The following is a 23781-nucleotide window of genomic DNA, read 5'->3' as shown; positions in this document are numbered from 1 at the left end:
CCACAGCCACCCCTGTCTGCAGGGTACAAATTATTCCATGTAAACCCTCACAAAAAATTGTCTTTTTAAATTTTATCATGTTTTCTGTTTTTAAAGTGTGTTATATCTGATTAAAGAAGAATCGTTTTCTTTATTAACAACTTCAAAACATACCACTTTATGCTTCAAAAGTGTCTTAGAGTTTCTTTAGTTGAAGGCAGTGAGGGGAATCCGCCTGGGTAGTGCTTGTCTCTTACAGAAGTGCAAACAAGACTCACAATGAGTTGTGGACACAGTTCTGATCAGCATGGTCCATCTACAGCGGCTCACCACTGCTGACTTGGCCGTGAACAGGACTCACAGGCTGCCAGGTTCGTGCTGGGAAGATCTCCTACGTGGTCAGGAGAGCTGGCTCCTGCCTGCCGCAGGGTCAGGTGTGAAACGGAAGCCCTCCTGGTCTCCCGGTGTCCGGGCTGCTTTGGGACGATCGGCATTGTCACTCCTTGACCTATGATCACGCAGTGCGCCAGGTAAGACAAGGTCAACTGCTCCTGGCCAGTTGTGTCAGTACCTACCCACAGGAAGATGGAAGATCGACACATTGTCCTGAGACCCTGGGCACAGAAGGGGTCACCCATGTTATCCTGCAAGCTTCATGCGGTTTAATGTTAACAGCCTCCAAATAAAGAAAACCAGTGTACGGCCGTCTCAGGTCCTATGTCCACGTCCTCTCAAGTTGCCCTAGGGCTCCAGTGTCTCTGACTTTGTCAGGTTCTCGTGGGAAAACGAAGCACTGGACCCAGTGTGGAGGTGGGGTGCGTTGGAGGCGGATGGTGGAGGACACAGGTGCTAGAGCTCCCCACGCCATCCTGGTCAGTTTGCGCCTGCCCTGGACCAAGCTCCTGGGCAGCGGTGTCCTGCCCGTCCTGTGGAGGGAGGGGCTTGTTGCCTGCTCCCGTGGTGTCCACACGCACCCTGCCCTAAGCACAGGTGCATGCCCAGCCTCCCGTCTTGCCAGGAGGCCACAGCCTGTGTCCCCGACAGGCCTTCCTTCCCAGCACCTTCCTGCCCCTCCTGCCCCCTGTGCCACGGCCCTGCCGCACAGTCCTTTGTCCCAACCTCTGCGGCCAGCAGGCTGTCCGTTGCCAACGTCCACACAGAAAGAGGCCCGGGTCCCGTGTCTGGGGTGTCCTTTGTCTGTTAAAGTGCAACAGACAGGTCTGTCCCCGTCGGCAGCTCTTCCACACCGACCCCGCTGGGGTGTGTGGTGGCCACACTTGTCCACTTTAGATAGAATCTCGGCTTTCCTGGGTCTCTGCCCCCAGCCCGGCTGTCACGGTGCTTCCGTCTGAGGAGGCCTGTCCTCTTGGCCCATCCTTCCTGGCTCCCTTTGGGGTCCCCCAAGCCTGGCCCTGCCCGTCTGTGTAGGACTGGGTCTCCCTGAGCCCGAGGCACCCAGCCACAGCAGGGCTGCCAAGTGGCCAGACTCTCCCGCCACAGTAGGTGTCGGCCTGAGTCCTGTCCCCAGACCTGAGCTAGCTCCCTTCGTGGTGGACGAGCCTGGGACAGTGTTTAAAGAATGGAGTATGTTCCTGCCGTTGGAAATGCTTTTCTGTGTTATTTTATGAACCAAGTTTTTTCCTCATTAGTTTTATTTGGGGACCCTATTTTGTTCACTCTTTGGTTCATTTATCTACAAATCAACACTGAATATTTACTCTGGCTTTAAATTATATTTTAATATTTAGTAGCTCGAATTTTCACCTGAAATAAAGATATTAAGGAATTTGGAATATTCCTAATTCTAAATGTGTGATGTTCCATTTAAATTTCAGGGGAAATTTTTGGTTAAGACAATTACAACTGTTTTCATAAGTTCTAGCAATATTAAGATGTCTTTATCAAAATCTTATTCTATTAACTTTTCATTTCTGTAGTCTTGGTGCTAACTTGCCCACGTGTCATCCTAGATGTGTAGATGAACTTTTGGGGTCTGGTCATAAACCAGAAGAACCACTGAGCAATGGCACACTGGTATTTAAATTTCAGCTAAATTTTGCAGGTGAGAACTGATCAGTAGTCACAGTGGAACATCGGTTACTTTTATCTCAAACTGTAGGCAGGAAATAATCATACAGCTGCTACTAAAATGTGAACTCTTCTCAGCGGTTTCCTCGGCCCCGTAAGTGACGGCTGTCCAGACAGCCCAGGTCCCCAGCACCAAAGCCGCCTCTTGGAGGTGACTGCTGTCCTTGGTGGGAACCTGGCCCTGCTCACCCTCTGTGATCAGCGACAGTGTTACTAACTCAGAGCCGGTTCTCTGCGTCTTTGGTTGACTCCGGAGAGCTGGGAGGTGCAGCTCAGAGGGCTGAGGGGCAAGCCCTGCTGTCAGCCATGAGCTACTTCAGAGGCCACGGGTCTCCCATGGCCCACATGAGACGTCACACAGCGCACTAATTATTCGGTGTGAATTAGGCCCTTTTGTGCAGGATTTTTACGTTGTCTCGTTATAATTGTGCTTTGTGTTCATTGACTGATGAGCCGTTTCTCAAAGGCCTTGTCACTGGTAAAGACCAACGTGGCAGGAAGTGGTTTTCCTGGTGTTTAATGTGTGAAAGAAGCGAGAGAGTGAGGCTGAGCACTGCTAATCTGCAGGGTTCTGGCTTTTGGCATCTATAAACAGTCTCCCTGTTTGTTTAAGGTGCAATATTATTGGTACAGTTCGGAACTTTTTCCTTAATGATGTCCTCGTAATTATTTCTTTTTTACCCTCATTTGCAAGATAAAAATCTCTTTTCATGGGTCCTGGCAAGCTGAGGTTTGAGAAGAGAAACAGCATTCTTGAATTTCTTTGCCTTTCTTTTTAGTGGAAGGGTCTGTTTGTGGAGCAGCAGGTTTTGAGCCATTTCACATGGTGCTGCGTGGGGCAGAATGGGCCCATTCACGCCTGCGGGTCAGTGGGTAAAGGCCTCGTGCTGGGAGCCTTTCAAGAGCCGCGGCGGTCCAGGGTCCAGGCGGCAAGGGCTGCGCAGCACCTTGGCGGCCTCCGCCTGCCCAGGCTCCATCTGAGTCTGGGCTTTGTGTCCCGCAGGCACTCGGCCTCTCCTGAGGAGTGAAGGGCCCCTGGGACGGTGCATGTGAGTGACCAACGCAGGTGGCTCTGAACGCTCCTGTGGGCCTCGCTGGCAGCACTGTCCCTGCCGTGGACGCTCCTCTCATTAGCCGCCTGAGCGGGCAGCAGAGTGCCGTCTTTTGCTGTGGCCTCTGCAGGCCCCTGTGCTCTGGAAGAGGGCACCACTGAAATGGCAGGCCCTCCCTTCCCAGGCTTGTGGCTCTGGGCAGGAGAAGGTTCTGCCTTGTGTTCTCCACTGCGTCTGGTCCTCTGGGCCTGGGAGCACACAGGCACCGCGTTGAATGCCATGTTTCCAAGCTGGTCCCGGCCACCCCGCTTTCTGCCCCCGTCCTGCAGAATGAGGGCGTGGGGCCTGCACAGCACTGCAGTGACGCCATGTGGCTGAGTCAAAGGCTGTTTAGTCTGGTCCCACAAAGGGCCACATTCCCCCGCACACAAACAGATGCCGCAAAGACGTGGCATCAAAGGGAACTGGTGAATGTCGACACCACTGAAAAACACAACTGTGCTGGCCCAGAAAGAGACGAGCAGGGTGCTGAATGCCCAATGCCGAGGGTCCCAGGGACGGCAGGGAGGCACAGAGTGGACGGGCTGAATAACAGTGTTTGTCTTTAAACCACACAAGTCACGGTCATTAAATTAGGTCAGCCTGGGTACGACTCCACAGAAAGCCGGCTGCGGCTGATTTCAAAAGGAACAGAAAAGACCCCAAAAGAAAGCAGATTGACAGCTCCTACTTAATGTTTTCATCCAACCAAGCCAACCCACCATCAAAACGTGGGACGAAAACTCGGATGTGGAGGGGAGCCGTCGCCTCACAATACGCGCACCGCGGATGTCCGCTGGGCCGGCCGCATATGGGGAACTGCGTGTGAAGTTCACCGCGAAAGGAAAGGCCTGGGAAAAACTCTGCTCCTGAAGAAGTCAATGCCTGTGGCAAAAGCTGCCCTCACGCCACAGGTTGGAGCCCCACAGAGAACTTCTGCAAGCCAGGAGGTGCTGCTTCCGACAGTTAAATACAGACGGGGAGAGACTCCCGAAGGGGGCCTTTCCTTCAAGTACCCCTTACCAGGGCCACTTCCCAGGTCTATTAAGATGACTGTTTAAAACAGCCTCAAACGCTCTCTGTGAATCTAAGTTGCCAATTTATAAAGGACGTTTGGAACATAAATTGGGGGGGGGGGAGAAAATAACACAGAAATACTTTACTTATAATGCATTCTGTGTTTTAAAAGGAATGTCTAAAATGTTTCCTTTTCTTCCTTTAGAAGAATTAGCACAAGATTGGAGTGATTTCCATTAATTTTAAGTTACAAAATCATAGTTTGGAATATCTACAGCAACAATGCAAAGAAATAGTAATAGGATGCCTAGGAAACTCCCAGCCACACCTGATTCCCCTTCTGCTTCCTCCCTAGGGAGGTGCACTTAGGGAGAGCAGAGGCTGGCGGGGGCAGAGGCTCCCGGGCTCCAGGCCGGCTCTGTCTCTGAGCCTGGTGTGCAGGTCTGGCCTGGGGTCCCCGCGCCTGCTCCTCAGGGGCCCATTCGCAGTGAGGTTGCTGGGCCCAGACACAGCCCAGTGTGGGACAGTCTTCCGAGGAGGTGAGATTTGGGGACTTCACCAGGTGGACCGGGGGACTTTCACTCAGGATGCCGAGTTGCTGGTGGGAGCTTCTGCCCAGAAGCAGAGACATCAGTGCTGCCACCATCGGAGAAGCTTGGAGCCCAAGCAGGGTCCAAGGGAGGACGGGAAGGCTGCCAGGGAGCGCCCTGCTGGGACTCTGCCTCGGCAGCTCTCCCACCACTGTCAGGCTGCTTTAACGCGCCCGGTGCCTGCAGGCACCCCGAGGAAGGGGCAGCCCACGTTGTGCCCACGGTGTGCAGGCCACTCTCAGGAGGGTGGCCTCCGTGGGGTGAGGAGGCTGCCTTCTGCAGTGTCCTCACAGGACCCAGAGACCTCGGCAGGTCCCTGTGTCCGCTGGGCCTGGGCAGAGAGGCGGGCGGGCTGCTAGCCTGGGGCGCGGCTGCTGGTCTCCCGTGGCCTGCACACGTCCCTCGGGTCTCAGCCACTGGGAGTCTCACTGTGCCTGCGTGCTCGGGTTCCTCTGCAGGGAGAGCAGCACACCGAGGAGGCACACGGAGGCAGCATGGGTGGGTTGAAGAAGGAATCGGAGAGCAGCCAAGGATCGAGAATGTTCTGGAAGTGGGCGGGACCATGGAGAAGACTTGACCCCTGGCCAAGTGAGGTCCTGTCCTCGGAGTTCAGCACCGAGGCCCGGGAGGGGTGGCCACGCTGAAGGGGAACTGCATTTCCATGACCCCAGCTGCCAGGAAACCACCGTGTGCACCCTGGGTCCCTGGTGCCGAAACAGGAGGCTGCCTCCTTGCACAAGGGGAGACATTTTTTTTGAAGTCAGTCAGTACTTACACTGAGAGTCGGTGTGCAGATCCAGACAGGTGGCCCTCTGGGAACCAAGGGGAGAGTGCGGGGTATTAACTGTGTCGCAGTGAGGACCCGCTGAGTCTCAGGCTGCATCAAAGCCCTGTCTCCACCTTCAGTGCCGACGACTTTGGGTTTCAGCCCTCAGGCTGCCTGCTGCCGGGAACTTGGGCTGATCAGGGTGACCGTCTAGAATGAGACTGGACACTCGCAGGCTGTGAAGAGACCAGCTGTGACCTGGCTCTCTCTCCGTCTACAGGGTCAGTGTCCAGGGGCGAGCTGAGAGCACCTTCCACAGATGTTCCCATGGACACCCGATTCAGGAGTGACAGTCACACCGTGTGCCCCGCCTCGTGACTTCCAGTTGTCACTCCTCCTGCCCCGTCAAGGGGCTTAGGCACCAGGGGCTCCAAGGCAGGGCTCTGTCTTGAGACCATCCCAGGCCTCTGTTGGGTCAAGGGATGGCTGGACAGAGGAAGGAAAGAGAAGGGCGCTGTGCGGAGGGATTCATTCTCCAGGGGAGCGAGGGCTGTGCCTTCAGAGGACTCTGCCAAGGTCTGGAAGCGTGGAAAGCTTTAGACACACTTCCAAAAAATAAACTTGGCGTGGAACCTTCTAGAAACCTCAAATGAACCTTTCAACACATCAGGACTGTGATCTCCTCTAATCTAAAACACCCGTGGCCTTCTCCACAACTGCGCCAACCAGGCCTCTGGGCAGGCGGGTCTGCGTGCGGCCGTCAGCGGGCCCCAGCAGGGCGCTGGCTGCGGGTTCTACAGCTTTCCATCCAGCGATGGCATCAGACATATTACTACTTGGATCCTCGTCAAAGAGTAGGAAATGTGTGAAAATGTTACACTGGTCTCCTCCAAATTTTTGTGGTCAAAAACGTGTACTCTGTTTTCTCTACTATTTGAGGTCATTACTATCATGTTGCCCTGACAGTAACTCTGTGCTGTTTGACTCTACAAAACATGGAAGCCAGTGGTTCCCAACCGAGCGTCAGATTTTATTCTGCTAAGTGCTATTTTGTATTGATTTCCTGGAAGACAATGCAGATATTCCCAAAACAAGTCCTGTTGTGCTGAGTGCTCAGTCTCTGCCTCAGGAGAGTCCCGCGGTCACCTGCAATGTGGGCATTTATAGTGAGCTATGATCTGAGCACTGCACCCTGAAGCTCCCAGGTGTCGGCCTTCACAGGTGGGACGCCAGGAGGTGGTCAGGTGGGGACGGGACCCTTGGTGAGTGGGACAGTGCCCTGCAGGGACGAGACACCCTCGCCCGTCCACGATGATAGTCTGAGAAGCCGAAGGAAGAGCTGCCAGGCTACGGCCCCGTGCCTGCCCACCACCACGCAAGCGGGAGTGAGTCGCAGTGTGACCAGGCAGGGTGGACGATGGGACATGGTGACAGATGAAAGTGTGCCTGATGCTTCCCCTTCAGGGTGCAGACCTCACACAGACTTGGCGAGGCTCAGGGAAGGGAGTGCTGTCCCCACAGAGGGCAGCTCCTGTGCCACCAGGCTGACTGTGGCCAGCCCGTGTCCCCACTCTGCTGTAAGAGCCACACCTGAAAACACAGCCTGCAGTCTGCTTCATCACCGTGCCTTGCGTAATTTAGCCTTTTGCATTTACATGCAGTTTTGTCAATTTCAAAACAGACTGCTGGCATGGCATCGGGTGACGCGGGACCTGAGTCTCACTGAAACGGAGTGGACGATTGCTGTACTCTTCCCCCGCCAGGCTAACATCACATCTTCATGCTTTAGAAACTTCAGGGTGAAACTCCGTCGTGTATTTCATGAACTGCTGCCGAGAGGGCTGTCTGGCCAGGGAGCTGGGGGTCTCCTCCTACCTCGAGTCTAGCTTGGAGCCTCAGGTCCCTGTAGAGGGTGAGGGGCAGCAGCCTCTGGGTAAGAAGAAAAGGGTCTTTTCTGGATCTTTTCCATCCACTGGCTACAAAGAGGAGGGTGTAACCGAGAGTGAAAGGAAACCAGTCCCCAAAGACCAGGCCAGTTTTCTTCCACGGCTGAGTTAGGTGGACTTTCACTCCCACTGTCTCTTGGTTGGTGGGGCTTGGGGTTCATTTCTCCTATACAGCAGGCACACGTTGCCGGGCTTCACTGTGTCCTCTTCCTGGACTGTACACATGACTGAGATTCAAATAAGTCTTGGGTTTAGGCAGCAGAGAATCCCTGAAAAGACGGAAAGGAGCTATGGACGGCAGCCTTAGGTGGCACTGATACACATCTGTACACGCAGCAGGTTTCAGTAAAATGCAGGGAATTGTGGCCAGTCTCCAAGTCGAGGGACAAATTGCCTACTATGTGTGAGGTGCTGTCTCAGGCCCTCTGTGGCTCCATGGCTTGGGGAAGCTGGTTTTACAAGACAGGCTGTCACTAGCAAGGCTCAGAAACGTGTCAACGCACCTGTCACCTTCCCGCTGGCAACTCCCAGACGGAGGCCATGCTGACCCAGTCCTTTCGGGACTGCGGTGTTGATCCCAGAGACACCTTCCTCCCGGCTTCAGCAGGTGTCTTCAGCTCTCTGGGCCTGTGTAAACTAACCTGGATAGCTCGTCAGCGTGTCCACGAGGTCAAACCGCCACTGCGGGGTTCGGGGAACGCTGGCATGAGTGCCGCCTGAGCTGGGGCAGGGAGGCTCAGTCCAGGCCCACCCCAGGAAAGCGCTGGCTTCACCAGCACCACTCTTCCGCTTGCCTCGGGAGCAAGGCTGCAGACCGCCTCCTTCAGGTCTACTTCTTGGCTAACAGCGGACTCTGTCTTCCCAAGTGGTGGCAGGGGGTCCTTGGTGCCCACTCCCAGGGCGCGGCAGGCCCCTGACACATGCTGCAGGGTGGGCTTGCTTGCAGCTCCCCCAAAGCTGAGGCGCGCACCACGCTGGGCTCAGCCAGGGCCACTCTGGTGTGCATCCTTGTTGTGGAGCCTCGTCCCTCTGTGTGGGACACTAATGCAATGACAGCCTCTCAGCAGGACTCATCTCACCTGGGGATTCTATTCCCAACGCATGAGCCCTATTAAGACACATGCAAATCAGTAATAGAGACTTAAAGAAGCCACACAGACTCCTGGAGCGCACGGCGGATTCTGCTCCTGAAGATGACGAGCAGGTGGAACAAATGAGACTAGATGTAAAAATCTCAAAGAATATCAACAGAAAATCTAATGAAAAGAATTGAACTAGTTAACAGGTCGACAAGGTTCCAAAAAAGATTTGTTCCTGCATCCAATCAATCAATATTAGAACCGAAGACTTTAAGATACCATACTAAAAAAGAGACAATTAGTCAGCTATGGCCAATGTTATTCTGTGAAAACCAGTCTTCTAGGTATTTGGAAAAAGCAAATTATTGATATATCTATAATGTAATATATGTGCATATATAACTAATAAATAATTTAATAGATTTGACCTACTACATATATGTGCCCATGTCTGTATAATAGTCAGAAATCAAGTCGTGTAAATCTACTTTCTAAATAATCTTGGTTTAAACAGACATTTCCATTGAGTTGTAGCACTCACACAGTATGACAACCTGCTGGCTTCTTTATTTTGCTGTACTTTGGGGCATGTGGCAGGAACAGAGCAGGGGATCTGGATGGAAGGAGGTCCCTTTGAATATTGCTCTTGGCTGGTTGGACACAGTCCAGCGAACACAGCCGGGAGCAATGCTGGTGTGGATCGTGCGACTCTGCTGTAATGGACACGCGAATCCATGGTTTCCCCATGCAACCTACACCCTCTCGCAGGGCTGTGCATAGCGGAGCCAAAACGCAGAACCCTGGCAAACGTACAGTGGGTTCTGGCGGTTTCATGCCACGCTTCAGACGCAATAAACACTGGATCCATCTGATGCCTTTCCTAATTGGAGACACATTGGTTGAGGGGCATTCGAGTTCATAAGCCTCTGGGTTACTTCATGCGAACCACACTCCAAGGACTTCAGCTTGTGGACTATTTCCTAAACACGCACAGAGTGGAACCTGCAGATCTGGCCACATCGAGCTTTCATTCTTCCCTTTGCTTCTGCCTCTCTTACTATACTTTGCGGAAATCAGATTTTGTATTTTATCCTCATGTCAGTTTAAATGTAATGATCACAAATGCAGAAACAAACAAAATTAACTTATTTTGTTAAAGATTGGCAAACTTTCAGTGGTTTTCCTGTTCCAATGGTTCCTTCAACGCTACTCAGTTCTGTAAAGTATGCCATGGCAAATACCAGTGGCAGTGTGAGGACTTGAATGGCCTCGGAGGGACAAGATTCACGCATTCATTCATACCTACAGGAGGCAACCAGAGGGCCTCCCGCTGAGTCACCTACGAGTCACAAGTCACGTTTGGAAGGGACCCAGAAGGGAAGCTGGGCCGGTTACAGAGGGCGGCAAACCCAGGCTCTGCCCAGGGCTTGATGCAGAGGAGCCCGAGGCAGAGCCACAGGGTTTCCAACTAGAAAGTCACACAGTGGAGTCTCACGGGGCCAGCACCGTACCTCGGGAAGTGAACAGGATGGCCACAGAGGGCCAGCGTCATGGCTGTGTGGCCCTGAGCGTGGGGTGGCTCGCTTAGCGTAGCTTGGCTTTACCTAACTAAGGCTCCCAGATGTCCTTAAGTGACCAGAATGTGTCCATCACTAGGACTGCATGTGACTTAGCCTGAGTGACCATGCAGAACCTGCACAGACGGCCTCCTCAGGACATGCCCTTTTAGCAGGTGCCTCTGGGAGGCCCAAGCAGTCCTTCCTCAAGATGAGCTCGCGGGTCCGCCCTCTCCCCTTCCTGTGTTCGGCTTTTGGCTGACATCCACTGACATTCCTTTGGCCATATGGTTTTTAATTGGCATCCTTCCAAATTACTCAGTGTTGAGCCTTTGAACCCAAACTCATTTCCCTGGATAGCTTCGCCTCTGGAAGTGAGACAGAGTGTCAGAAAAATGTGCTGGATTATTAATCAATGAGAATAGAGATAAGTAAGTCTCTCTGTGTAAAAGGAACTCACACTGTCCTGAACTAGGGAGGCTGATGAGCTGACTGTGTGTGTAGAAGAGTCTCAGACCCTGAAAACCCCAAAGACAGGGACTTCCTTGGTCATTCCTCATAACCCTACTACTCCAGTAATTAATGGTTTATTTTTTCACTGCTGGCAATTTAGTAATCATTAATTTCCCCATAATTAATGAGTAGAAATCGAATCACATATGGGAATTTAATTTTTATTATATGAGGCGTTCTGTGTTTTCAAAAATAATTGTCTAGTTTTCTTTTCAAGGATTAACAACAGAGGGTAATTTTCCACACGGCTGGGTTCATATCTCTGGAGATGATGGGATGTGAATAACTTTATAAACACAGCTCCCTGGGGTGGAATTTCTCACCCTTCGTAACTCCATGAAGTGAAGGCCCAGGAGAGCTGTAAGCTCGGGAACAGCCAGACGGAGCCCAGACTTGTCCAGCCTGGCAGCCTCTGGCTGGCCAGGCTGGTGAGATCACCGCCCAGGCCTTGGCCACAGGACCGTCTGAGCCCCACAGGCGCAGACCTGGGCCTTACCATCACAGTCCAGGCTGCACTGAAAAAGGAGAACAGGCGTATCTGTGTCCCTGCCATGGGATCCTTTAGCAGTTACCAGAATCCAGCAACACCGAGCAGCCACCTGCAGAGAACCCGCTCCATCTTCTGGGGCTGCTTTTTAATCAACAGTGGTATGGCCTTAATCTGAGCATCGTCTTCTACATGTCAAGGTCAGCCAGGCACTGCAGAGTGGGCGCCGAAGATCGCTGGAGGCAGAGCCTGCCCAGCCCGACTCTTCACAAGTTAGGTCTGATCAGGGGTCCGTCCGCTCTTCCAGGGGACAGCAGAGCTGCCCCCAGCACTGCACTGAGCAGCCAGCCGATCCTTGCTGGTCCCCCTGTGATCACAGGACTGCACGCTGTGTTTCTGTGTCCCATAAAGAGCAAATAACCGGAAGAAGACGTGCTTCAAGTGGTTCCAAGGAGTTGTGCTTTTCTCACTGGACGGGGTGCAGCGATTCCAGAGCCATTATTACTCAGCCGATGGAGTCTGCATTTGGCTAGGACACCCTTCAAGTTCTGGGGACGGGGTCCAATTGTTATGCAAATCTAGATCCTGTATTATTATAGCCAGGCAAAGATTTGCAAAAACAGAGACAGCAGCTGCTTAGATGAAATGAGAGTTTAGCTGGATTTGAACCCCGTTCGTTGAAGGCCAGACGAGATTGGGCAGAGGTCCAGTCTCGGTCGTTCTTTCTGTGGTAACGGAACTCCTGCACACACTGATGTCTTCTCACAGAATCTCAGCTCTGCTAATGCCCAGAAAACAGTTCCAAATTGCCTGGGCCAACAATAATTTAAAATAAATGAGCAGGATTTCTTAATTGTGATCAAATATAGGGGAAGTGGTCTGAAATGGATTATTAACCACAACAGCAACAAAAGCAAAGACAATTTTAATAAAGACAATACTAAATATCCTACTTATTAGAATATTTCTATTTCTACACTTCTTTCATTTGAGATTTTCAAATATTTCTACACTCAAATAAAGAGCCAGAATGGTACCCAGGTTCTCTGTTCAAAGCTTTGAAAAGTTCAATAGTAGGTTGTGTGCTGCTTTTCATTCACATAACAAAGAAAAACACAGAAGACAGGATATAAAAAGGAAAACTTTCAAAACAGCTCCACTCCAGAAGTAAAAGTTCTGCCTGACGCCAACTTTACCTGAGTTCAACAGAACTTTTTAATGTGTGTACGACTTAGGTTCTTACAAAGCCTTAGGAAACCTTTAAAATTGCATTCAGAAAAATGAGAAATTTTAGATTTGGAGATTCCAATTTGATTTAACAAATATTGGCAGAGTCTGCAGAATGGGCCTGGCAATAAACCCCAGGATTATCTTTCCTTCAGAGTATGTTAAAAGTTCTAAATAGAGTCATTAGAGGCTAAAATTTGATTTATAAGCACCTGGTTTAGCACACTAGGTGGAGGTACCTGGAATTCTGTAAAATTCAATAGGCAGACATGTTCATCACCCTTCAGATGCCTGTGGAATTTATAAGGGTCGCCCAGAATAAAACCTTCAGAAAAGCAGCTTAAGCACATTGTGTAAAGAAATGTGGTTCCCTGTGGGGGGACCTTAGGAAGCCGCTCCTGGTGGTCCATGGGCAGGCTGGGAAATCGCCCACTGCTACTGTTTGGGTGCAGGGGCCTCCGTCCCTCCTGTCCCTCCAGGGAAGGCCCATGCTGCACTGCCCGGCTTGCCGCTGGGCTTCCTGTGACAGGTTCCTCTGGAATCCTGTGTCCCTGGGAGGTGTGGTGACTTGGCTCCAGGCACCAGTTTAGAGCAGCCAGGCTCCAGGGCCTTGTCACACTTGGCTAATTCTAAGCTCGCTTCTCTTTGGAAACCCATATTCTTATCAGGCTGTAATACACAGTCAGTCTGCAGAAGGCCTAGTTCTGGCCCAGAGGGCAGCTCTTCAGATCTTTAATTCCTGCTCTTCTGTTTAATCCACAGCCCATAGCCCTCTGCATCCTGGGCTCCATGAGCGTGGACTGAAACAACCATGGGTAAAGAGCATCTGGGACATAGTTGCATGTGTCCTGAGCGAGTGTGGACACGTTCCTCTTGTCCCTGAGGAACCCAGCTTGAGGACTTAGGCAGGAAGTGCCCTGAAGTGCCACTCTGTGCGGGTTTCCATAAGGGATAGCAGTGTCTGCAGGTTGCTGTCCTGGAGACCAGTCCCTGCAGACACCAAGGCAGAACTCCACTGCTATTTCCAGATTCTGTGTCCTGGAAATTGTGCTGTGACCCATGTGAACTTGGCCGCCTGCCCTCCCACCCCTCCAGCTCCAGAGCCCGGAGTCTGGCTTCCCCTGTAGCCTGCAGATGCTGCAGTAGAATCAACCAACTGTCATTCACCAGGGAGCGGCTGTGAGTTTATTTTTTATGCAGCTTTATTCCCTGAGTTAATCATTTCACCTAATGTCAGCTTAGCTTTCTTTGTGCCTTTTGGTCCAACATTACCACTCACCTTCCTGTTTTCCAGAGTCCACACGTCCACAAATGCCACCTTTCAGCCACATGCTTCCCTCCCTGCTGCTGCCCCCTGCACCTGCCCTCCCGACTGGGCTGCTCTCTGGGCAGGCGAAGCCACTGCCTTGGCGCCCACTCTTCACCCCCAGGCTGGAGCCCTGTGCCTGGGTCCTGTCTTCTCCTCCCTCTCCCTTCTCACCTGCTGCCCCCGCAGGTGGTCTGTGTGACGCTGTCCACTGAGATGTGCATGTGACCTGCAGTTTCTGAGACTGTGGGTATCTGAAAATAAATGTATTCCCCTTTCACTTTTGAAGGTTAATTTGTATTTTCATTCAAAAGTTGTTTCTTTTTTTTAACTTACAGAGCTCCTACTGTGTACCACACACCATTCTAGGAGCTGAGGAAATGAACATGAGTAGGGGAAATCGAAGTGAAGGGGTCCTACCTAAAAAGGGCTCTTACTTTGGGGGCAGAGGAATATAGAGAGCAACCCAACCGCATGGTCTGTACATCACACATGCACAAAGTACATCCATACACCCACTCGGCTGCAGGAAGGAAGGGGGCGTGGGGGCTGCAGGGGGTGGTGTCCTGTGTGCAGGGCTCTCAGAAGGGCTGCAGTGTTTAGCTGATGCCCAGGGCCATGTGCCCAGGGGAAACTCCCTTCTGTGCTGAGATGCCCCTCCTCTAAGACCTGGGCCTGCAGCTCTGTCAGGGGAGGTCAGGTTCCTGCCTGCTGGACACGAAACTTTAGGCTGGGAATAGTCTCTACTGGAAAATTCAAAGCGACTGCTCTGCTGACTCTGATGTCTGCCGAGAAGCCTGGAAGCCCGGGAGGAGGAGGAGGAGGCCAACACAGGTGTTTCTTCACTGCGTTCGCCGCGGCTGCCCAGGAAAGCACGGTGGCGGCTGGGTCCCACCACTTCACCACAGGCAGATGGGACCCCGAGTTCAGTCCCGCTCAGTGCAGGGGGACCCCTTCCTTGCCACCTCTCAGGCTCAGCGGGGCCTCAGACCTCAGGTTGGCTCTGCAGTGCCCAGCTTCTCTGTGGCTCAAACCTTCTTGGAGACCACATGGACGCTAACTTAAGGCAGTAAAGGTTTCAACTGCAGCTCGGGTGATATTTTTCATCTTTGGGTTTTAGGCAATGACTGTGATACAAGCAAGCATGTGCTAAAGCCAACACGGACGAGGATGTGACCGGCTGAGACCTGATCTCAAGCCTCGAGATCTGGGGTCTTCCCCATGCTGTGCCCATGCATTCCTGGGGTAAGCATACCCCAGGAATGCAATTGCAGTTATTTAGGAAGGAAGAGAAAGCTTGATTTTCTTCCACTGCATAAATGTTTTTTTAGACACATTTGCAAAATTATCAAAATGAAAATAATGAACAAATCCAGTGCTCCAAAAAGCTTCCTGCCCTTTGGTAGCAGCCCTACCGAACAGCCCTACCTTTCATGCTCCTGGGTGGTCACTGATGACTGGGGAGCTGAGTGAACCCTTTTAGACGTTTGAAACTCAAAACAAGTTCATAGACATTTGTCAACCTAAACGGAGCATTAATAACCAGACACAGTTGCTGGTCGGTGGGCTGAGTGGGAAGGTGTCAGTACCCCTGGAGCTGAGGAGGGAGGGCATGGAGTGCCAGGCGAAGACCGTAGAACTGGGCTCTGAAGAGCAGGCAGGATTTTGGTGAGGGCAGAGTGGACATGGAGGGGAAGGTGGATCCAGTGCAGAGGAGCAACAGGAATGAGGGGCCTTAAGCGTATGACACGGCCAGCCTGGCCAGTAGGAGAGACACAGGTGGATGGAGAGTGGGACCCTGGGCTGGTGACTCAGCGCCAAAGAATTTGTAGACTGAGTGTTCAAGTGAAGCAGAATGGGAAATCATGGCTTTGCTTTTCACTTTATTCATCCTATTTGCTAATTTTCGAAGCAACTTCACCTAAGAAAATGTATCAACGAATCGCCGCCTTCTAACTGTTGTTCCAAGACGAATCCATTGTTCTGGGCTTCATTCATTAACAGGATCACCGCTGACCATAGTCCACGAACACTTCCAAACCCACAGTGTGGGCCTTCCTCTTGCTGTTCGCTGGACAGAAGGTCACCTTCCCCACACAATCACATTTGATTTTATTTATTTTGATGTTTTTAAAGGAACTGCCTAGAGTGTGGAATTTAGAGTCCTTTTTAAGAATGCTTAACTCCTTAGTGACAGCAAGTTGCCCCCAGAGCTAGTTGGGGAAGATCCTTGGAAGACCACAAACCTGTGTCCCCCCCTCTGTATGCAGGCGCCTGTTTGTGAGCCGGGGAAGTCGGCTGGGAGTTCGAGGCCTGACAGGTGCCTGCTGGCATCCCAGGGCCATGGAAGGTGACCCTGCGTCATCTCGCAGCTGGAGAGCGTGTCCTCCTCCACACCAGGTACTCTCCGGCTCTCAGGGGCTCTGCAGACCCCCTCACACCTCTGCCGCAGTGTTTCTGGGGCCCCCCGGCCTCCTACTGTGGAATCCTGGTCCGCCAGCTTCTTGTGCTTCTTGGCCTCACCTGCACAGGTGGAGCCACAGAAGTTCAGTTCAGGGGCACCCTTCCTCCCGCCTGCCGGTTGTTTGGATAAGGTAATGGCGCAGACGTGCTTTCCCAACTCTGGAAGCTTTCTCTTAAACCTGGCCGGCTTGGGAGCACCAGGTGACCCAGGTCCACTGAGGACTAAATAGACCTATTAACCTCCAAAAACACATTTCTGAGAAGATGCTGGTGAGCAGAATCTGAAAGCCAGACTCCTTTGGCAGTCATATTCTGTGGCTAGAAACCCAGCTCTTTGTGGAAACACAGAAGAAATTAGCTCATTTGGAAAAGAAGGATCATGAAAAAAACGTGTAAAAATCAATTAGTGGAGTAAATAAGCAAATGGTCTGAGCACCTGGAATCAGTGAAATTGGATTCCACAAGCACTTGGCAGTGAGACTGGTGTGTCAACTGTTTACCCAACAGACCACAGGGTAACCCCTGGCTTCCAAGCATGTTTTGGTTGGTGAAGCCATTTCAATCCAGTGAGCTTCATGCTTTCTAATCAAATAAAAAGAACCAGACTCCCTCTGGGAAGCAAAGGCTCATAATGGCGCCTGAGCCGCAGCCCAGCCGACGGCCCAGTGGACAGCGAGATCCTTGCACTGACACCTTCTGGGATGTGGCAGGCCCTCTCACCACGTGGCCCTGCCCTGCCTAAGGCTGCTCCAAGGACAGGTAGCATTCACAGCAGTAAAACACCTGAACCTCTTCAGCTGGTCCTATTTCCCTTGAACACTGCTGATATCTCTGAGTTTTAATAAAAACAATTTAAGGAGCATTCTGACTTATTCCAGACAATGACACCCAGCCATACATGTAGGGATCTAATATTGACTAAAATAGGCATTTTATGTGTTTGAATGAACGGAAAGTGGAAAATGCATATTTACTCAAAACATTCTCACCCTCATAAAATTTCTTCCACTGTTTTCTGGTTTTTATGTAAATAAGGCGTTTGTTCATAGTAATAAATGTGATATAAAGTCAAAGTCTTCATGCACCTTCTATGACAATGTTGACAGAGAAAACATCATATTCAAAGGAGAAATCGTTCATTCTATTTACAGGGAGCCGTTTTTATTGGTGATCACATCTTTTCTAGAAAATAAATATCAAAAAATAGTCGAAGTATTTTTTAAAAATGTGGCCTAACCTTGTGGAGAACATTGGGCTGGAAAACGCATCTTGGGTGTGCAGGCGACACACAGGGTAATCGAAACGGCCCTCAGGTAGGAGCACTTGCTGTGGACGTTCTGTTAGAAGCACTTAGGGCCATTACCTGTCTCCCAGGTAGCCATGGCCCAGCCTCCACCGTCAGCCCGAGTGTGCACACAGCCAGGTCCCCATCACCCCAGCGCCCCTCCCCGCGGCTCTTCAAACCGACCGAGAAGACCTAACCCTGTGGGTGTTTCGGCAGCGACCTACGGAGCTTTGGTGCCCAGTCGCTGATCTGTTACTCCAGGAGGCCGTCAAGTCCCGAGGGTCCTCCCCGGGGCCACCCCATTCCTCCTGAAGTCAGAAGGGCTCGTCAAAAGTGTCTGCCTTGAAATCCACATGCTCGGCAGGGCGCCCGCTGGACCTTCTGAGACTCGGCTGCGGTCTGCCTGGCCCTGCTCTGCACAGTCAGACCTGGGGCTTCTGGGCAGGGGCCCTTGAGTCTCCGGACTGCAGGTTCCCCTGGCTGAGCACCTTGCCCCGGGATTTCTGTGCAGCTCAGTGGCTTCCTCCATTTTGTTGTGTGGGAACAACACACAACAAGTCTCATGTTGCTCATTTCTTCCCCTGGGTGTGGGCTTAAAACCCTGGGATCCTTGAATAGCAGGCTCTGCTTGTTGCTATTTGAAATGCCTTTATTTTCATTATTATTTGAACTTGAGAGGATTCTGTTCCTTTTCTAAAGAGACCATATTCTTACAGCTGTCATCTCTGCTGTAAGAAGAGAGCATCAACTGTTAGCTTTAGAAGTCAAAAGCCGAACTTTGTCACCTTTGCTTTTGGTGGCCTCTGTGCTCCTTTGAAGCTAAGGGTGCTCCTGCAGTGGGGGAGGTTTCAGGGCGGCCAGAGCTACCAGGAGTCAACCATCAGCAGAGAGCATTTCAAAACATTGTCCTCCCTCGGGAGAGCTTCAGAAGACACAGAGTCCACCCTCTCCGGGACTAGGCCAGTTTGAAAAATAACAACCGACTACGTTTTTAAAAGATGGTGTTTAAGCTACTAGTGTCTTGGGACGAAGTTAGCATATTTTATACATATACTATTTCAAATAAAAGAACATACTTCTGGCCCGTAACCCACAACATCAATATTCTATTTTCAGAGACTGAAGGCAATTCCAGCCTCCCCACTGGACTGGGCTTTCAGGAGAGTGAAGGCCATCTGTGCTCCCTCCGCTCTACTCTGCGCCAATGTCTAGGGTAGCACCTGGACTCAGTAGGTGCTCCTGAAACTCTGTTAAGTATGTGTTGGAGTTTGGCTCTGGAAGGACCTCCCAAGGCTCACGTGCTGAAGCCTGGTTCCCAGTGCAGCCATGTCCAGAGGTAGGGTGGGAAGGACTGGGTCTCAGGGCTCTGACCTCATCAGGGGATTAGCCCATGGATTGACTCATGATTTGATGGTGTTATTGGAGGTGTTGGACCTGGGGGTGGGGGCCTAGATGGAGGAAGCAGGTCGATGGTTTATCTTCTCCCCTTCCCACTCTGCATTGAGCAGCTTTCTTCTGCATGTTCTTCCACCGCGACGTCTGCCTCACCCCAGCCCAGAGCAATGGAGCTGCTGACCAGGGACTGAACCTCTGCAGCCATGAGTCAGAATAAATCTCTCCTTCTCTAAGTTGATATTCCCAGGGATGTTTCATAGTGACAAAAAGCTGACACAATAGTTTAACACTACAATGGTCCAATTTAATTCATCTTCTTTTCAGAAAGAAAGTCAGTTTGGAGTCGTTCATAAGGGTCCAGATGTCTGAATTAACTAAAGATCTGGCTATTCTGAGAGCATTCCCAGGGCAGGGCCTGGGTGCAGACGCAGGAGCCCCCAGAGCACAGGAAACCACTCTGCAAGGCACCAAGAACCAACGCCGCTCCCGCCACTCGGAGCACAGGAATGCGTTATCCTGAATCGGCCTTAGGCTTGTTCCCTGGCTAGTGTTAGAACTTGTTCCCCTCTTTGCGAATCTCATGGCTCCACTCTACTGATTTTCCCAGTGGCTTTCCTCATAGCCAGTGCTTTTAATAGGCAACATTTTTCAGTGTTTTATGTTCAGCTCTAACTGTCAACTCACCTGTACCTACACGGACAGCTCTAGATGAATGCTCTCCGCAGACTTGGGGGAGGCCGTTGGACATTTGAGGTTGAGCCTCGGCTTGCCACTGCTGAGGGCGTGGTGGAGCCCACGGGGGACTCTGCTTCCTCCTCCACGGCCCCTGAACCTCCCTCCACCCTGCCTTCCCTCCCCCCCCCTCACCAGTTCCCCCAGATTTCTGAGGCAGTAGACCATAGAGTGAAAGGGCTGATACTGCAAAAGAGAACTGGATGCCGCTGTGGAAACCCATTCTCACCACAAGCCGGAGCTGGCGCGTCGCCTCAGTTCTGGTGGAGTATCAGTCAGGCAGTCGATGCCAAGTGCTGATTTTCTTCCTGCTCTAGATATATTTGTTTAACCCAGGACTTTGCAATTGTGCAAATTAGTAGCTACAGGCAGCAGTATGTGATTTGGGGCTAACGGCGTTTTCCCTGCTTATCTTCAGGTCGTAAAAGAGGAAATAAGGGCAGAAAAAATATCAAACTTTTTGCTTACACAGGAGGACTAGAATTGAGATGGGGGTGGGAAAAATTCCAGACAGTTTCTTTTAGATTCTAATGTTAACTATGTGCACTACTCACCTGCAGAACAGAGAGCCCATGGATGACTTTCATCTGCTCTAAAGGCTGGAAGATATCATAAATATATTTAAAAAACTGGAATTTGCTAACTAGTCAATAAAAGAATACTAGCAGACGTCTAAAAGGCGCCACATGGACAGGAGATTGGTGAGAGAGGGAAGTCTGTGCTCTGCAGGGCACCCCAGGGGTCAGCCACAGGGAGCTGTGGGCCCTGCTCCTCAGGGCAGCCTCCTCAGCTGGCCTGCCCGACCCTGCGGCTCAGTGTCTCCTGTCTGCGGCATTCTCTCTGTCACCTGGGCCGGGGGCCACTCAGGGCCGGCTCTTCCCAAGGCAGTGGCCGAGGCATCAAAGACTGAGGCCCAGACTCAGCCCCAGCCCCAGCCTCGGGCAGAAGGAAGGCAGCGTTGAGAGCATCCTCTGCCCAGGAAAAGTCACGCTGTGTGTGGCACGTCAGGTGTAAGGCACAACACACAGAAGGTAGATCACTCTCATCCAGAGGGAGACGTTTAGTTGAACGTATGATGGATTGTACGTAGAAGAGCAGTTCATTAAGAAATGCCATTACAAACGAGAGCCACAGAGTGGTATTTCACATCAAGGGTCGAGGACATTGTGGGTTCCTTCTGGAAAAACGGGAACTTGCAAAGGGTCACAGAGCTGCCTCACTGCCCGCTGCTGCCTTCCTCCTGAGAGCCACTGCCGACTGCTGCAGGGGACCCCAGCCCCTAGGAGACGGCTGCACAGCACTGGCCGCAGGGCCTGGGGGGGGGTGTGCACCTGCTGCACTCCCGCTCAACCCACCTGAGGTCCGCGTATTTTCTCCCTGGTGATTTTTGCCTTTTTCCTTATATTAGAGCATAAAGACTAATTTTTATGACATTTTACTTTTTTGATCACGATCTCCTGCACATTTTTCTTCCTCTCCTTCCCATTACATAACCTTATTTCTTAGAGAAGAAACTGGGGCTTAACTGGCTTAATTACTTACCTGGACTGATGCACATGCTGAATGCTCAGAGCGCCTCGGAGACCCTGAGACTTCTCAGGCCTTGCCCTCTGCCCCAGACCTGAGCACTCTTGGACTCTAGAGCTGTTTGATCTGATGTTCAGCAGGTTCACTGAGGACTGATTGTCTTGACCCAAGGCCCTGGGGGCAGCCGGCCAGAGGGGTGCCTTGCTTGCTTCCTGCTCTATGACTGTGGGTTGTGATGTGTGCCGATCCTCCTTTTTACGCAGCTGTCTCATGATGCTTTCTTCGTGGCTCTTCATGGCTGTTCATCCTGAACACACGGCATGTGTGCAGACACTAGGCTGCGTGCATCCCTCCGTGGTCAGTCTGCAGTCTGACACGTGTGTTAGACATCTTGCTCATATAATGCAAGATTCATGAAGGCAGGGCCCTCTGTTGTTTTGCTGTTGGTCTTCGTGATATTTTTGTGGATACAACATCAAAAGCACAGGCAGCAAGAGCAAAGAGAACAAATGGGACCACATCAGGGTGGGTGGAAGCCCTGGCACACCGTGGATCTGACAAGGGCTCCCGTCCAGACCCACAAGACACAGAAATTCACACACCAAGGGCAAACAAACAGATAAACAGACTGAAAGGCGGGCGGGGACCCAAACATTTTCCCAGAGAGCACGTCAGAACGGCCAAGTGACTTCAGGAACTGCCTGAGGATGGGACCAAACCACCCGAGGTACCTCCTCACACCTCTGGGGGCTACGGCAGAGTCACGTGCGGGCCAGCGTGGGGAGCGAGAGGCACACCCGCACACCACTGCTGGGAGCAGATGAGAACAGCCGGTGAGAACAGCACAGAGGTCCCTGAGTGTCAGGGCACAGCTCACCCCCATCAGCCCACACGCCGGCCCCTGCAGCGCCGTTCATAGCACCAAATGCAGACACAGCCCACCTCGTCAGCACACACGGGGATGAGAAAGGTACCTCATGCACAAGGGGAAACCGCTCTACAGAGAAGACCCTGCTGGTGTGACAGACGTGGATGACCTGGACGGACCTGGAGGTCACGAGGCTGGAACAGGCGAGACCAGGCTTTGCACAACTCACCTGCACGTAGAATCTGAGAGTCCAGCTGATAAAAAGAGAGTGGATGAGTGGTCACCAGGGGTGAGAAGGGGCAAAGGGGGGTTTGGGCAAAGGAATACGCTTTTACTACAACATGAGCAAGTCCAGAACCCTCACCTACAGCATCATGACTCAGCAATGATGGTTCATGTTCCCAGGACACACACACACACACACACACACACAGCTGTGGGAGGTGACGGACATGCTCACCATCTGATTTGGAAGTCATTCACAGTGTGTGCATGTACTGAATCAGTGCTGTACACCGTACATACAGACGATGTGTATCAGCCAATCAGGCCTCTGTAGAGCTTGTGAAGTAAAGCTCCGGAGCAATTTATCAAGCTTCTGGGGCTCAACGATGAAAATGTCTATATCTCAGATGTGCTTACACCACTTCCTGGCTCTGTGCCCCACGGTGGTAACTGGGAAGCCTGGATGCTGTGAGCCAGGCTCTGCTGCGGGGCTCCCAAGCCGTCCTGCTGAAGGGCACTGCTGAGCCGCTCAGGGCAGCTGCTCCTGCTGAGCTTTGGCTCTCTGCAGAGCCGGGAGAGGGCAGGACTCAGCCAGGGCGTGGGACTTCTCTCTCAGCAGCTCTCCTCTTTGTAAGCCCCTGGGTTTTGTCCACACAGGGCATTTTTTACAAAAGTTTTCTAGTGAAAGTGGTATTTTCAAAGTCTACAATTGATGCGAGTCCTAAATTCTGCTAGTCTCCCAAAGACAGTAATTCCCCCAAATAATATGGCATTATTTGAAAAGTTTGAAAGCCACTGTTTTGAGGATTAGAGTTCTCAATATGTCATGTCCGCAGGCTTGTTTAGATGCCAGCCAAGAAATGGGTCCCCATAACAGAAAACCCAAGCCACAACTTCCACTTCCAACTCCCGGGTCTTCCATGAGCCGGCTGTGTCACTATAGAGAGCAGTCTCAGGGCACAGAACTCTCAGGCTTGTCCTTCATTGTGTCCTTCAGCCAAGGCATAAGCCATCACCAGCGATCTGAATAGAAGTCATGCCTCCTCCTAAGAACAGTGTCTCAGCACAGCACGGGCTAGCAGCTTCCCCAGCAGCACCTCTCTGGCATCTTAATCAAACATTTACTTAAGTGTCTCTGACACAGTAATAATACCACCTTCTTCCTCTATAATTAAAAATAAATAATGGCAGTGCTGAAAAAATATCCAAATTATGACCTTGGCGTGCTCATTTTATCAAAAAGGCTCATAAAAGATCAGTGATATTAAGTGCTAAGAGAAGTTTCACAGAAAAATTCTTACAGATCAGGATGAGTAAAATGATTTCAAAAGTTCAGAACAAGCCAGGGGGCCATTCCTGTAACCCCAGTGACTCAGGAGGCCCAGGAGGGAGGGTCACAAGTCCCAGGTCAGCCTCAGCTACTTAGCAAGACCCATCTCAAAATAAAAAGTGAAAAGAGATGGAGATGGGTCTCAGTGGTAAAGCAGACCTGGGTTCCAACCCCAGGACCAAAAAAAAAGGAGGAGGAGGAGGAGGAGGAGGAGGAGAAGGTGTTGAAGTTGTTCAGACAAAGTCCGTTCTTGGTTAGTCTGACTGTTTCGGTTCCTCCCATCCTACTGGCTCCTTCGGCCACCTGGGGTT

Source organism: Ictidomys tridecemlineatus, chromosome 9, assembly GCF_052094955.1.
Source record: "Ictidomys tridecemlineatus isolate mIctTri1 chromosome 9, mIctTri1.hap1, whole genome shotgun sequence".
In the NCBI taxonomy this organism is placed as follows: Eukaryota; Metazoa; Chordata; class Mammalia; order Rodentia; family Sciuridae; genus Ictidomys; species Ictidomys tridecemlineatus.
This window is presented reverse-complemented; position numbering follows the sequence as displayed.